Genomic DNA, 17618 nt, shown 5'->3' with positions numbered 1-17618 from the left:
CTGGGAACTTATAAACCACGTTCTACAGGATCATTAGACCTTCTGGTGTATCGTAAGAGGAAAGAGGCCTGATAATGAGGAAAGTGAGTTTCAGTGGGAAGAAAAAAAGTCTGACACATTTTATCTGCCTAATGGCTCACTTATTCATTTATTTGGTTTTGGGATACTAAATCCTGTGTCTGTCTAAATTCTAGAGAGTTGATATGCCGCCCTACTAGTTTATTTGTAAACGTTCCATTTAGTTTGCATTGTGTTCTGCTTAAAAACTCAGTACATATTCCTTCAGTTTGCCTCCATACATAGTAGATTCAAGATAATACATTTTGACTAAATATTTGGTCAACTTTTCAGAGGGCATTATTCATGAGTTCCAAAAAGTGAAAATGACTTATAAATGACTTAGGATAAGGTTAATTATATATTGATGTTAACCTCTTTATTAATAAGGGTTAGTCTGTCTTTTAAGGAACTTTATTCGTAGTCTATGTATATAATTTGAATATTTTTATTCAAATAATATTTTTATGATTTTATGAAGTAAAGATTATAGATAAAAGTTTTTCTAGCAGAAAGAACATGTGTCTATAATTTGAGGGTTTTACTGCCACCTAGTGGCATTTCTGTGGTTTAAATTCCTTTTAGTTTTATTTCTACTCCTTTTTATAGGACTATCTTCTCAATTTTTAAGACTTTTTATTTTAAGGAGAAATATAGTTCAGCTGCCTAAAGATAGGATAGTTTTTTGAAGAAGCATTGTATCCTGCATGTATCTCCTATACATATATACATACATACATATATAACTTAACATAAATGAATAAATATGACCATGTTATTCATTCTTAAGTATGTTTTTTTTTTCCTGCACTTTATTTTCATTTGTTTGCGTTCCCTTTCTTTTTCCATCTATGGAATTCCTTAACTTCTGCTCCAAGGTAGGTTATAACAGTCTAGGTTTTCTTCATGTGCATATAATTGAGGGAATGAATGAATGTAATTATGTAAACAAACACAATGTACATACTTTTGTTATGTTTTCGAAAAGAACACATATAATCTTCTGCATTTTGCTTTTCTCCCTTAGCACATTAGAAACCTAAGAAGTGATGCAGTTCTGTTCTTTTTAAAATGTGTGGATGATTTTAAAAAGTATGGATGTATTTTAATTTTGTTTTTAGCAACTTCTCTTTTGATAGACTTTTTTTTTCCTTGCTATCTTGAATAGGACTGTGATACATATCTGTCCAGGTACATTATTATATAGGGCTAATTTTGTTTCTCTGAGAAGCTTTTTAGTAGTGAGATTGCAGGGTGAAATAATGTATTTTTAATAGAATACATATTTGAATAGATGTTACTATATTGCTTTTAAAAACTGTATGAGAACACCGTTTCCCCTACATTATTATTAATACATTTTATAGCATTTAAAACATTTTTGCCTGTATGAGAAGTTAAAATTATTATTTTAATTGCCTGATTACTAGAGAAATTGAAAACCTTTACATGTTTGTTGACACTGAATTTTTGAGTTTTCTGATTTTAATGCTTGCACTTTGTTATTGTAAATGTTAGCCTCTTGTTTACCACCTCAGTTTACAAATACTTTGTACAAAAAACTAACCAAGCTTTAACACTTCATATAATCAAACAGGTCTATCTTTTGTTTTAGACACTGAATTTTCTAGGCATGTAATTGAAGTCTCCCTCACACATGAAGCTGGCTCTGTGCTGTCAGTGCAGAGCCCAAAGTAGGATTCAATCCCGCAACCTGGGAGATAGGGCCTGAGCCCAAACCAGGAGTCGGATGCTTACACCAGTCACCCAGGCGCCCCTCTGGTCTCTTCATAATTATTAGAACTGCATTATCCTAGACACCACTGTCATGATATCTTTGATAATTGCCTTCCTGGTTTTCTTCATATTATTGCGTCCTAAACTGGGTCTCGGATTCAGTCTTTTGCTCATTGACCTTAAAATAAATTCATTATAATATATAATTCTTATATTCAATATCTTCTTAAAATTTCATTGGTGAGTTTTGTCTACATTGTGGTGTGCAGTAGTTCATTCTCCTTGCTCTGTGGTATTCCATTGTGTGAATATGTAATTATTCCGCTGTTGATATTTGGATTTTTTTTCAGTGAATGTCTGTATGGAATATGGCTACGAACATTCTTGTGCATTACTCTTGATGCTTATGCATATATTTCTGTTGGAAATGACTGTAGATGTAGATTTCTAGGTTCAGTAGGTCAGTAATTATTGCCCAGAAGTTTTCCAAATCATTGTACCAGTTTATTGTTCCACCAGTGAGTAAGGATTCTAATATTTCTCGTCTTCATCAACACTTACCACTGTCCTTTTTTTTTTTTTTTTTAAATCTTTGTCCTTTTTATGGGTGGTTACTGGTATCTCTCTGCAGTTTGGGTTTCCATTTCTGGTAAAGTAGAACAACTTTTCATATGCCCAATGGTTATTGAATTAAGAATTGCTCTTTCTGGGCTACTTTCTTATTAGGTAGACATTTTCTTATTGATTTGTAGGAATTCTTTATATATTTTCAATCAGGCCCTTTGTTTCCCACTTTGGTCATCTTTTTTTTTTTTTTTTAACTTCTTATGGTTGTACATGACTTTTTGATTATTGCAAACTCAATTCTACATTTATTTTCCTTTATATTTAGTGCTTTTGTGTCCTGTTGAAAAAGTCTTTAAAATCTCCAAATTAATGAAAAAAGTTTCCCAGAAGAATTTTGTTAAGTTCAATTTACAGTTCACTTAAAATTTATGTCAGTTATGAAAATTGGTCAATATTCAACTTTTAGATATGGAAATTCATTTGACTCCATAGCACTTATTGGAAAAGGCTATACATGCTCTGCTGAACTGGTAAATCCTCCTTGACATAAATCAGGTGTTTCCTATCCTGGTTACGTTTCTGGACTTTGTGTTTCTTTCATTGACAACACCATAAAGTGAGTACCCTACTGTCTTAATTACTATAGCCTTACACTAAATCTTGAAAGCAGTCTGTATTCACTAGCTTTTTGAAGATTGCCTTAGTTCTTCTTTGCTTTTGCATTTCCATAAACATTTTAATGCTAACTTTCTAATCTTTTTTAAAACAATTTTAAAAAATTTATCCATTTTTGAGAGGCAGAGATAGAGCGTGAAGAGGGGTATGGCAGAGAGAGGGAAACACAGAATCTGAAGCAGGCTCCAGGCTTTGAGCTGTCGGCACAGAGCCCCGTGTGGGGCTCAAACCCACAAACCTGGCGATCATGACCTGAGCCAAAGTGGGATGCGTAACCGACTGAGCCACCCAGGCACCCCTAGCTATTTACTTTTCTATGAGAATATACTGTTGTTATTGTCAATGAAATTTCATTCAATCTGCAGATCACTTAGAGAATAATTACAGCTTCCTAATATTGAATCTTCAAGTCTATGAATACAGTATGTTCTTGAATTTACTTAGGGCCTTTAAAATCTTCCAAAAAGCTTATAATATTCATAAGAATCTTGTACATCTTTATATAGACAGATCTCTGGGTGTTTCATATTTTAAATGTTATAATTTTTAAAGTTTTTTTGGTACAAAATATGTCTTTTCTTTCCCATTTAAGTATTTTATCATTCTTTTTTATAAGTATGGACTCATGGATATTTACTTAATACTTCAAGTTGTATTCCAAGGCTGTGTGCTTTATCACTCTAATTGTTCCATCTTTGGCCATTGAACTCTTTCACTTGCCCCTTGTGTTCCTTTGACATAATCCCATTGTTTTGTTCTTAAGTACTTGTTTATTTATTTTAAAATTTTATTTACTTTTTAATTTACATCTACATTAGTTAGCAGATAGTGCAATAATGATTTCAGGAGTAGATTCCAGTGCTCATTCTAACAAGTGTCTTCCCTAATGCCCCTTACCCGTTTAGCCCATCCCCCCACCCACGGCTCCTCTAGCAACCCTCAGTTTGTTTTCTGTATTTCAGAGTCTCTTATGTTTTGTCCCTCCTTGTTTTTATATTATTTTTGCTTCCTTTCCCTTATGTTCATTTGTTTCGTATCTTAAATTCCTCATGAGTGAAGTCACGTGAAATTTGTCTTTTTCTAATTTCGCTTAGCATTAATACCCTCTAGTTCCATCCATGTTGTTGCAACGGCAAGATTTCATTCTTTTTGATTACTGAGTAATACTCCATTGTAGGTATGTGTGTGTATACAAACATATGCATATATACCATGTCTTCTTTATTCCTTCATCCATCGATGGACATTTGGGCTCTTTCCATACTTTATTGTCGAATAGTGCTGCTAGAAACATTGGGGTGCATGTGCCCCGTGGCAACAGCATACCTGTATCCCTTGGATAAACAGCTAGTAGTGCAATTGCTGAGTCATAGGGTAGTTCTATTTTTAATTTTCCGAGGAACGTCCGTACTGTTTACTAGAGTGGCTGCACCAGTTTGCATTCCCACCAGCAGTGCAAAAGAGATCCTCTTTCTCTGCCTCCTCTTCAACATCTCTTGTTGCCTGAATTGTTGATGTTAGCCATTCTGACAGGTGTGAGGTGCTGTCTTATTGTGGTTTTAATTTGTATTTCCCTGATAATGAGTGATGTTGAGCATATTTTCATGTGTCTGTTAGCCATCTCGATTATTTGTTTTTTGAGTGTTGAGTATCATAAGTTCTTTATAGATTTTGGATATTAACCCTTTATCTGATGTCATTTGAAAATATCTTCTCCCATTTTGTCAGTTGCCTTTTAGTTTTGCTGATTATTTCCTTCACTGTGCAGAAGTTTTTTTTTTTAATCTTGATGAGATCTCAGTTCATTTTTGCTTTTGTGAAAACTTTTTTTTTTTTAAGTCTGATCTCTGTTCCACTAATCTGTTGTTGCTACATAAATATTTTTTTATGGCTTTATAATGTATTTTGATTTCCAGTAATGCAAATCTCCTGCCCCAATACTGTCCTTCCTCATACTTTTCTTGAGTATTTACTCATCCATGTAAACTTTAATGTAATTTTGTAAATTTTAAGAAAAGCCTTTCGATTTAATAAAAATCATATAAATCTATATAATTGGGAGAAAGAAAATATTTTTGATATTGTTATTTCTTTCATGAACATAGAAGTTTTTCTAGATTATTTTAGCAGGGTAGTTGGTCCAAAGCAAGCTAGACTGCTACTTTTTATTTTATTAAGACTTGAATTTTATCTCTTTAAATTAGATTTCAACCTTATGTTTGTGTGGGTACTATACCTTTAAGTTTATTTTAACTATTGAAATACAGTCTTTTTTTCTTTGTTCCTACTTTTAGGAGCTTTTTACTAGATTACGAAGAATATAGTGGTGTTTTAAAACTTTGTGTTGTATAAGCTTATAAATTATTTTATTGCCAGTTTTTACCTACTTATAAAATGTCACCAAAGTGTTAAATATATTCTTTACATTTACTTCATTTTCTTATAGTATGTGTTAAAATGTAAAGAAAATGAATAATACTGATAGCGAACACCATTCTAGTTACTATTTTAAATGGATTAGTTCTTCTGTAAGACTTCATTCTGACGTAAGAATACTCGTTCTTACTGGTTTTCAAAAAGTGTTTATTTATATTTCATTTTTTAAACTTACATTTTACTTAGCCTTTTTATATGAAAGTTGCTGAATATTCTTAAATACCTTTTCATCTATTGATTCAGTCATGCAATTTCCCCTCTTTTAATTTGTTGATGTAATCATTTATTTTGCTTTCCTTATTTTGAATCATCTTTACATGCCTGAAATTCTCCTTGGTTAGATTAGATAAAACTCTCCATTGTGATTCCATATCATATAGCCTTTTCAAGTTGTTAAAAATAACAAGAGTGTTTGGCAACATTTATATATACTGTAAATTACTAATATGTAATAAAATGTCATTGTCCTAAGACCAAGAAATAGAACATTGTGATATTACAGAAGCTTCCTAGGAGCCTTTCTCTCCAAGACAAACCATAATTCTAAGTTTCCTGTTTATCATTAATTGTTAAAAAAAAAAAAAAAGGTTTTACCATCCAGGTTGATATCTCTAAAGAATACATTTTAAAAATTTTGTCCTGTTAATCTTATAAAATGGAACCCTGCTTTGTGTATTTTTCTGATTTGTTTGGATATTAGGTTTTTGAGCTTTATCCACTTTAATGAATTTGATTGCTCATTCATTTTAATTGCTGTATGATATCCTAGTGTATGGCTATACCATAGTTTTTCTGTTAGGACATTTGTGTTCTTTCTAGTTTTGGTGTTCTACAAATGATGCCATAAGACATTTTTGTCTCTGCACATATGCAAGAGTGTCTTAGAGTTTATCCCTAGGACTGTAGCTGCCAAGGCATAGTGTGTGGCAACGTTCAATTTTATTAATTACTGCAGACTGTTTTACAGATATTGAAAATTATACTAACAGCTTATGAAGATTGGTATTTCTTAATATGCTCACCAACACTTAATATTCATAGGTATTTAATGTTTATTAATTTGGATGTAAAATGAATCTCCTAATTTTAATCACTTTGAATTTTTAAAATTAAAGACCTCCTACAAATTTTTCCTTTTAGTTCTTCACCCAGATCTCTCAATTTACCATACCTGCCCTGTATTTCTCAGTTGTATATGTATGCATGTGTATGTATGTATAGATGTGTATGTATATAACATATAGGTGTATATAAATATACATAGACATGCAACTTATTCTCAAATGGTTAATTTTATAAGTTATTCCTTAAGCACTACAGTGTATATATCCTGTAAACAAGGACACTGCATAAAATCAGGAAAGGGACATGTAATCCCTACAATCCAATCCATAGACCGATATTCACAATTTGCCAGCTATTTTAGTGGTGTTCTTTATAATTGCTATTTTTTTGATCTTGGATTAAATCTAAGTGATGTATTGCCCTTGGTAGTCATGTTTCTTAGTCTCCTTCAGTTTGGAGCAGTTTTTCTTGACATTCATGGCTTTGATAGTTTTATGAAGAACACAGGTCAGTTTTTGTAGAATGATTCTGAATTTGCGTTTGATGTTTTCTTGTGATTAGGTTTCTGGTATGGATTTTGGCATGAATTCCATTGGAATGATGCTCTGTTCGTCTGTATTCTATGAGGAAGCACACAATATCAGTTTGTTCCCTTGCTGATGCTGTCAGCTTGTATCATTTTCCTAGGGTGGTGTATCCCAGATTTATCTGTAGTTTTTATGTTTGATTAATGAGCATAAAATTGTGACTATTTTGTAAGGTTTTATAAATAGCTTCTTACTCATCAAACAGTCACCTACTAGTTTTGGAATCATTAATTTTTATTTAATCAAATATGGCTATAATGGTTGCCAAATGATTTTCTCATTCTATCATTCCTTCTACTTACACAGTTTTATTATTAACTTATTCATTCCTGTACTCATATCAGTAATGACTCCTGGATTTCTATTTTATTTTACAAGTTATAATCTATTACTATTATTATGCATTTTGATCCCTAAATTGTCACAGGAATGGCCAGTGTGAACTCCTTTGAACTGATTTCTCTGTTTTAATATGTATCCATAATACTTTTAACCCTTCCTTACCATAGGGTACCTCAACCTTGGAATCGGCCATTCTTTAAAGAGTCCTACTATCATTTAGTGAATAATAATTATAAACTGAGATCTGGACTTTTATGTGTTGATTTATACTGTCTTCTACACCCTTTGTTACAGTTATATTTGTGTGTATATATATGTCTACATATACACTTTTATCTACTTTTTTACATATATTCTCTCTATTAAGTCACAAGTTTTTACTGAACTCTAATGGTACCTTCCCCTTTTTCATAATTGAATGAGATACCTGCCTCCACTAATTCTCAATATATTTACTTAATTGTTCAGTCCCATTTTAAGTAACCAATCACTTGACCAGCAGGTCACGCTCACCACCCCAGTTCTAATACGGTGACTACAAGACCCAACTTTCCATCTTCTCACCATGGCTGTGCTCCCTCTGTTGTTTTAATGGGCATCTCTTAGATAACAAATTGGCTTCACCTTTGGCTTATTGGCCACTGCCTTTATAAAATCCATGTTCCTTTATTCCCCCCCCCCTTCCCCCATTTCTCCCTGCCTTCTAGTTGGGTTTTTTCTTTTCTGTATTGATTTTGGATATTAATACATTTTTTAAAGTTTATTTTGAGAGAGCACAAGGGGAGGAGGGAGGAAGGGAGGGGAGTAGGGAGGGAGAAAGAGAGAGAGAGAGAGAATGAATGAATGAATGAATGAATCCCAAGCAGGCTCCTTACTATCAGTGTGCAGCCTGATGTGAGGCAAAATCTCATTAGCCTGTGTGTTCAAGACCTGAGCCAAAATCAAGACTCAGATGCTTAACTGACTGAACCACCCAGGTGACCCTTGGATACTAATACTTCTTAATTTGCATTGCAGTTATTTTCTAGGTTCATTGGTGTTCTTGAATCTGTACATTGGTGTCATTTGTAAGTCTGAAAACTTCTCATCATACTCTTCCAGTATTTCTTCTCCATTCTCTCTTCCTTTAGGAAATTCATTTAGATAAAAAAACTAGATATTTTCATTGTAGACCCTTTTTCTTTTAAAAACTGCCTTCTATATTTTTAACTTCTTTGTGTGTTCTGGATAATTTCTAGGAGTGACTTTTGTTCATCAGTCTTTTGTTCAGATGTTAAAACCAAGGCATTCAGTTTTGTCTCCTACTTGAGAAATATTTGGCTACTTTATTACCACAAAGATGATTTAGAGTTTTTTTCTAAAACTGTTATTACACTACCTTTCACATTTGGATCTGAAGTGAAGTTTTTAGTGTGCTGTGAGGAATAGGGGTCATGATGCATATTTTGCACATATAAAGTCGGCTGACCAGTAAAACCTATTGAAAAACCCATCCTTTATTGCATTACAGTAACATGCAGTCAACAGACTGTATATGGGTAGGTCTGTTCCTGGACTCTATTCTCTTACATCGATCAGTTCCCCTTTTTGCCAATACCAGATTGAATTAACCACTCTAGCTTCATAATAGATCTTGATAACTGGTGTGAAAGTTCTCTAGTTTTGTTTCTGAGGGTTGCTTTGGATCCATTGTTGTTTCCACTTGCTATTTATTTCTATCTTTGAGATTTTCTTTTTGCTGTCACACCTGTCTCCACCTCTCACTCTTGCCATTTCTTTACCTGTATCCATCTCTCTTCCTGTTTCTGTGTCTTTCCCTCTGCCTCCTTTTCGTCGTATGTCCTTTTTCCTCTTTCTTTTCCACAATTCTTTAGTGAATCCTACATGTTCCAGTGATGAATCTTGGTGACAGTTTTTAGTACATGTCACGAATAGAAGTTCTGAGAAGGAATATGTATATTTGAGAAGAGTTAGATTGCTTTTCAGAATGGCTGCCCCAATGTACAGTTCTACCAGCAGAGCATGATTGTTCCTGTACCTTCACAATCTCATCAGTGCTTGACATTGCCCAACTGTTTTATCTTAAATAAGTTTTAAAAATTATTTTATTTTTTAATTAATTTTTTAAAAATTCATATCCAAGTTAGCATATAGTGCAACAGTGATTTCAGGAGTAGATTCCTTAATGCCCCTTACCCATTTAGCCCATTCCCCTCCCACAACCCCTCCAGTAACCCTCTGTTTGTTCTCTGTATTTAAGAGTCTCATGTTTTGTTTCCCTCCCTGTATTTATATTTTTACTTCCCTTCCTTTATGTTCATCAGTTTGACATTGCCCAGCTTTGATTTTGTTGGTATTAATGGTGTAATAGTGATACAGTATTTTAAGGTTTAGTTCTATTATTACTACTTTTGAGCATTAAAAAAGATTCTTGAGAGCTTGTACATACCCCTTTCCTGCTTTACTATTGGGCACCCCTCAATCCCCTACCGACTTGCATGAGGTCCTTGTATATTGTGGATCAGAAATATCCAATAGAACTTTCTGTGGTGATGGAAATGTTATTGTGGTATTTCCACTACAAAGATCACTAGCTACATGTATCGAGCCACAGCAGCTACTGGATTGTGGAATTGATTTCTAAATTTTGATTAGTTTAAAATTTAATGGCTACATGTAAATAGTGGCTCCTGTACTGGATTAGTACACTCATGGATATTACTTGTCATTTTGGGACACTGTAAGTATCTTCTTGATGGTGACCTACATTGTACAAAAATGATTCATTTTATGTCATACATATTTTACTTTCTGTTTATGCCTTGGAGTTTTCATCATACAGTTATATTTTAATCCTTTAAAGTTAAAATTCTATAGTGTATATAACAGTAAATGGAATTGTAAAAGTATGGGCATACTTAGATTCAGAAAACATTATCAGATTACTTACTTAGTTTCAGAAAACATTATCAGATTGCTTTCCCAATGGTTGCATCAGTTTACACTTTCACATGAAAAAGCGTTCATTTTCTCCATATCCTTGGTAGCCTCTGTTGTTGACTTCCTAATTTTTGCTCATAAACATGTTCTGGATTCCCTCTCTTTACAGAGTATAGGGATGGATATTTGCAGGGATAGGTCAAAGTGGTCAAAAATGTTTGCAACTTGTTTGTTATATCCCACTTTCGATAGATGTTTGTTGGGAATCTGAAGTAGCTTGGACCTTCTGAGCAGGCATGAAAGAAATAAGAAAAGTTGTAGTTGGAGACTTTGGACCACTAAGTTTTCCTGTAAAGCTTCCCAGTAAGCTTTCTCTGGACTGCTGGGATCAGAAATGCAAGGGAAAAAAAAAGACCATCTGCTTGCTATCTTTGTCCTTTAGACTAAACCCATTATGAGAAGGTTCCCTAATTCCATGCTGGATATTATCTACCTGTTTACAAAAATTGCTTCTCCCTTACATTCTGAATATTGCCCATAACCAAAGGAAGAGACTCAACTAAATGTTTATTCAGTCAGTATTTATTAGTTGAAGTTCTACCCTACCTCCGATAGTACTAACAATGCAATATAATTTATTAATATGCCTACTTATGTTTATTAAGGATAGAGACTTATCTCAATCTCTAATACTTAAAAAAGTGTTACCTCAAATTTTAATACTTACTATAGGGCTCAGCATATAGTGAACATTTTGCTTAACATACGTTAAGCAAAAGTATGTGTTGACTTAAACATACACCATGCAGCAGGAATTTTATTAGCCACGATATTTGTCATTCTTTGTCAGCAAACTTTATCTCCAAAGGAGAAATCTGCACAGTGTGCTGAGATTTTCAGTGTATGGAGTATATAACCCTTTTGTCTTGTGTTTATTGATGGTAATATTTTATATGTACATAAGAGTTTACATTATGAGTGTGAAATCAGCTAGCCAGAACAACAAATGTAGCCAAGTCCAGAAATATCAGTCTCATATGATTTGAAAATTTACTCATCTGGAATGTTTTTACTTGGTAATATTACAGAATTGGGGTGTTCGTGTGACTTACTATTTAGAATAGTTTTCCTAAATCTTACTTGGGTTTTAATAGGCTTACTCCACCAGCCAAGTAAGAACAGACTGGGTATACAGGGGAGAGGGCAAGAGAGGCAGTAGGGAAACCAGAAGGGAATTCTTAAATGTAATTAGCTTTTTAAAAAAGTGACATTAAGTTTTGTTCTCTAAGTTAGCCTTCTGGTCATGTAACCACCATTGTCCTTCTGGCCTTTGTCACTTTATGTGATTCATGCTTATCATCACGGATTTTCTTTCCCTACAGTCCTGCTCATTCTTGCTTATTGCTTATTTCATAGTTTTTTTTTTTATTAACTTGTCAGCTTACCAGAACTGAAACATCTGCACAGTGATTGAAACTTTTATTTTCTTTGTACATCACATTGCCTGACATTATATTATGGTCAGCACGTAGGAGATGCTTTGAAACTAATCAATAGTAAAATTTACCCACATGTCCTGAATTACTCTGTCATCAACTTGACATGTGTTCAGCTCATTCTGGTGGATTGTATTGAGTGAGCCATTCATACTGTCCCATTGATTAACAACACAAGTTACAAAATACTTGCATGGGGTTTATGTCTCCATTTTTGTATTTCCCTGTCATTGTAGACCCATATATCCTACTACATCTTTGAAATTTTCAACTGGATGCCTAATAGCCAATTCAAACTTAACATGCCTAAAATTCTTATTTTGCTTCCCAAAGTTGATGTTCCCCAGTGTTCTTCATCTTAATAATTGATGTTTGTTTGCTCACTTGCTTGGTGTGAGAAAAAAACTTTGATGTTATCCTTGATTGCTCTTTTTTTTTCTACCCCACAGACCTCCCTGTTGGCACTACGTCTAAAACACATCCTTCTTTTCACTCTGTGCACTGCTACCAAAGCCTGAGCTAATGCTGTGTCTGACTGGGACTATGGCAGCAGACTTGTAACTGGTCTCCCTGGTGCCTCTCTTGCTCTCTCCCCTGTAGACTCAGTCTGTTCTTACTTGGCTGGTGGAGTAAGCCTATTAAAACCCAAGTATGATTAGGTCCAGAATCTCCAGTGGCTTTCTTCTGCACTTAGAATAAAATTCAGTCTTCGAGCGGTCTCTAAGGCTGTGCGCAATCTGGCGATCGCCACCTCCCCTACCTTCTTCCACTTCTCCCATCACTCACTGTTCTCCACCCATGCTGTTCAGTTAGTGATCTTGAAACATGTTTCTACCTTAGACCCTTTGTGCATACTATTTCTTAGCTTAAAATACGTTTCCTTAGGGAATGTATACATTTTTCATTTTGTTCAAGTCTCTTCTTCCAGTTTTGCCGATAGAAGCCAATCCTGACCTTTTCTATAAAGGAACATATCCTCACTTCCATAACTCACTCTACTCTCTCTCTATTTTACATTATAGCATTGTTGGCAAACTGATCTTATGGTGTATACTTGTTCATGTTGATCTCTCCACACTAGAATGTATGCTCTTTGAAGGGAAGAAATTTGCGTATCTTCTTCACTATAGCCTTTATACTTGGGGGAATTGTTGACATATGTGCGCCATAAATATTTGCTGAATAATGAGTAAGTGCAATTTCTTTGACATAATTTCTCAATTCTGTGCTAAATTCAGAACATACCTATGTTTTTGTTTTTCTTGCCTGAGATTTGGCTCAGTTTTTAAGAGTGCCTGGGTTTATTTTGAAAGTATGCCTTTAAATTGTATATTATCAAACTTAGAATCTTCTGAATTATTATTTATATGAGTTTGTCCATACTTTTTAAGATAATCATGTCTTTTATCTTCTGTAATTTACTGTCAAGAAGACCAAAACATAATGAGATCTTTTAGAATTTAAAAATAGAAAGTTTGGCCACCAGATGGAGACCCAGTACTAACTTTTTATGATTAGCTGACTATCCAAGAAACAATCATAAAAATAAAAATAACTTAAACCAAATGCTTTAATTTTCCCCCTTCTATTTTGTATGCTTCTAATGATTTTTGTTCTGAAGAGACATTCTTACCGGTATTCAGGAAGGTTTGGCGTGGCTAGCAAGTTGTAGTGAAAAAGGAATCCTAGATTATGATTCACTTAAATATCAATCAAAGATCATACAAAAAGCAGGGTACTTGGCTGGTTCTATGGTCAGGTTGGAAGAACAGGCTCTTGAAGAAAGTCAAAACCTGTGGGGAATGCCAAGTGATAAAACTTCCAGGAATCAAGGGATTTATATTACTGGGAAAAATGGCCAGTTAGGGAAAAAGCTTCAAAGGGAAAATAATTCATGATAAAGTCAGTATAACTAAAGTGTGTTTTCCTGGTACATCAGAGTAGAGTGGCAAATAAAGTCACAAAAGTAGGAGGCTTCCAGAAATTTGTGAGCAGTAAGATGTTTTGAGGAGTTTTCTAATTGACTGGGCAGGTTGCATTGTGTTTGTTCTTTCCTAAAGAAATGGAAGAGTTGTATGATTCTATCACTTTTTAAAAAAAATTTTGGTACCATTTTTATGTAATTCCATTTAATTTGAAGAGTACATGTAATACATTTGAAATACCAAAACAGTGAAAAGGTTTTCCTGGTAACTCTTAGCAAATATGGTTTCCTCATACTTGAAAGAATTATCCCAGAAGGGAAATTTAAAATAATTTTTTGTGTTTCCTCACTGGATTTCATTTAGCTTGCTTCTAGAGGTGCCCCCCCCCCAAATACCGCCAAAATACCCCAAAACACTTAGTCTTTTTTTAATGCTTATTTATATTTCTGAGAGAGAGGGAGAGGAGGAGAGAGAGAGGATACCAAGAGGGCTCTGCGCTGACAGCTAAGAGCCCAATTTTGAGGCTTGAACTCCTGAACTTTGAGATCATTATCTGAGCCGAAGTCACCTGTTTAACTGAGCCCCCCATGTGTCCCCCAAAACTTGAAGTCTTTTTATGGTAATGCTAGAAGAAACCTATTTCATGGCCTTTGTGCTGTTTGACCTGAACTTTAGAGGAAATAATTGCTTTGTGTTTCACAATCCCCTCACAGAGGGGTTGATGAACTCTCTAGTGTGCCATTTGCAGGGAGTGAAAGAAATCACCTTCTAATTGATCTTTCTTTGTTCTCTCTTCTGTTCTGTGAGCCTTTTATAATCTTGTCAATCTAATGTGCCTAAAATGAAGAGGACCTTCCCATATCTGTCAAAGACTGCATTCAGTGTGGGGGGGAAAATCCTAACTCTTTAGCATGGTGGAGTCCTTTATAGCCTGACTCTGGCTCAGCTAAGTTTAGCTTTTAAACCCTACCTTAGTTGAACACACGTGACACAGCGTCCTCTTTTGTGCTCCCATGTTTTTGTTTGTGCTATTATATTATCACTTGCCTTATATTTAACTTTATTGATTTAGATCTTGCATAGATATTTGAGTTACTTGAATGGTCTTATTTCTCAGGAGTTTCAGCACCAAAATAAGGACAATTAATAAGTTAGTGAATTTGTCATTGACTCTATTTTGTTTCTGTAGAAACATGTAGAATCATTTTTTTCCTGCCATGGCATACAAAAGACTTCATAGATAACTATTTGATTTTTTGAATTCTTGCTTTTTAATGCTTGAGCAATATAGCCTGTGCACAAAATAATAAACCAAAGAGGATATTAACCTCTTAAAATGTAAGTAATTGGTCACTTTTATATTACACTATAGATAATAGTTAATAAAATGTATTTTTCTCTTGAAAATTGCATATAAATTAGATATCATTGAAATCCATTCATAATCTCATAGGATTCCTGGAAATGAAGAATTCCTGTATGCACTGTCTCCCTCCAAAATACCTACACAACATACAGAGAACAACGGTGTACATGTTAATTAAAATATAGGGTGACTTTCTTGGTAAACAATATTGAAGAGTGCTTTAGGATTCATTTCTTCATTTATCAAAAATTTATTAAGTACCTACTGTTAGGCACTATCCCAGGTTCTGGAGCATATAGATAAAGTGGCCAACTTTTAACACATTCTGGAGCTTACACCTTATGAAGAAGACGACAAACAATGACCAGTATGATTTTGGATAATGGTGATTGCTGTTAGGAAAATCCAGCAGAGCGGTAGTTCATAGAATAGCTGGAAGACCGAGTTTTAACTTTTCTCATTTGAAAGATTATTTGAGCAGTGATGATAGTTTACAGTAATGAGGCTCAATACCACAACACAGTATATGTAGAACATATTTTGGAGGTTGAGCCACCAAATCTTGCTGATGGATTAGATGTGAGAGGTAAGGAAGAAACAAGGATGATTTAAAGTTTACTTTTCCTTTGGGGCACCTGGGTGGCTCAGTCAGTTAAGCATCCGACTTCGATTCAGGTCATGATCTTGCCATTCATGGGTTCCAGCCCCACATAGGGTTCTGTGCTGACAGTTTGGAGCCCTGGAGCCTGTTTCGGATTCTGTGTGTCTCTCTCTCTGTCTGCCCCTCTCCTGCTCACACTATTGTCTTTCTCTCTCTCTCTCTGTCTCTCAAAAATATATACAAAAAATTTTTTCAAGGTTACTTTTTCTTTTGCTGGAGTACCTATAGACTTTAGAAAACTGATTTTGAAGTTCTGGTATTTTTGCACACACAACTATGAGGACGTAGCCACTATTAACTGGGAGACCATCCTCAGAGAAAGAGGGCCACACAAAGTCCTCTTGCTTATTCTTCAAGACCATTTTCCTTCTCTTACGTAGGCAGTGTTGTATCTTCGGAGTATTACGAAATAATGTGTAAATTTTTGTATCTTAACCCTAATATCTATTGTCATCTAAACCTGAAAATGAATTGAGTGACTGAGAAGAGGATCTGTTAGAGTGTGCCAGATATTTTCACTTTTTCCCTCCAAATTTATTCTCCACCGTTATCCAACCTGCTCTGTTTCCCACAGGATGACCTTTATAGACTGCATCAACGGGCTGTTTCACCCTCTGGCATTTGGTTAGGTTTGATCAATGGGATGCCTGGTAGGAGATTAGAAGATGGGAAAACAGCTGGATTCTTTTGTTTATTTACCCTCTTCCCTCACTACTCTCTTCCCATTAAGTTGGGTGTGTCCCTCTCCTGTAGGCCACAGCTCCAACTAAATTATCCTGTCACACAGCCAGTCTCTCTAGGGTCTAACATCCACTCTGTCTCCTTGTCCCTTCACACTTTTTGTTGTCAGTCCCAGGATACTGCACCATTCCTTTTTGATTTCCTTAACCTTTTAGAAAAACCTTTTTAAAAAGTCTCCCCAAAGACCTTTAAACCATGTATGTCCTTCTAGGATGCAAACTGATTCATAGACTCCTTATTGAAAAGCCACAGTTACTAACACTAGCTGAATTAAAAGGTATAAAGTAAAAAGGGCATTACATATCTAGTAGTTATTCCGAAATCATATTGCCTGGTTTGCCACATGAGAAAAGTAGAAAATGTCCACTGTTGCTCTTGTCTCCTTGAAACCCTAGATGAAATCGTTGTACATGGTTTCCTACTGATGCTAATTTTGCATCAGGAACAAAACGTTACAATCAGTGATAAATGGCCACTCCTTCCACTGCCACTCATATAAACCCAAAATCTGAAGTTTTATGCAGAGTAGGTTTTCTCTTATTGTCCTTTTCTGATTGGTCAAAAATCTTGTATGCTCCTTCTGTTTATGTGCATTCTTCTACACTCTCCATTTCCAATCCTCAAACATCTCATTTCAAAGATGCTGATTAGGCATGTGAACATCTTAAATTCCTCACTTAGAGCATTTTACATCTCCGTTGTCCTTTGTGAGGCTCCTTGAGTAATAATGCTGCAGCACTCTGATCTTCCTCCGTTAGCTGGTCACTGGGTACTTAGCCCTAGGCCATGGGGGAGGTGGTGTACTGCATTGCCGTGTGTGTTGCCTCTGGAATCCAAAAAAGCCTTCCAAGCAGTCTGTGTACTTGTTTTTTGGCAGTGGAGACGAAATGTATGGATTTTTGCCATCTGCTTTGTAGTGAGTATCTTGACATTCTTCGATCACTGGAGTCCACAAATCTTCACTAAAGTTTCAGGCCTCTATATTTTCATGGAATTTTTCTCAGATTCTTTGCCACACGTGCC

The sequence above is a fragment of the Suricata suricatta genome, chromosome 4, assembly GCF_006229205.1.
Source record: "Suricata suricatta isolate VVHF042 chromosome 4, meerkat_22Aug2017_6uvM2_HiC, whole genome shotgun sequence".
NCBI lineage: Eukaryota > Metazoa > Chordata > Mammalia > Carnivora > Herpestidae > Suricata > Suricata suricatta.
Note: the sequence above shows the minus strand (reverse complement) of the source record.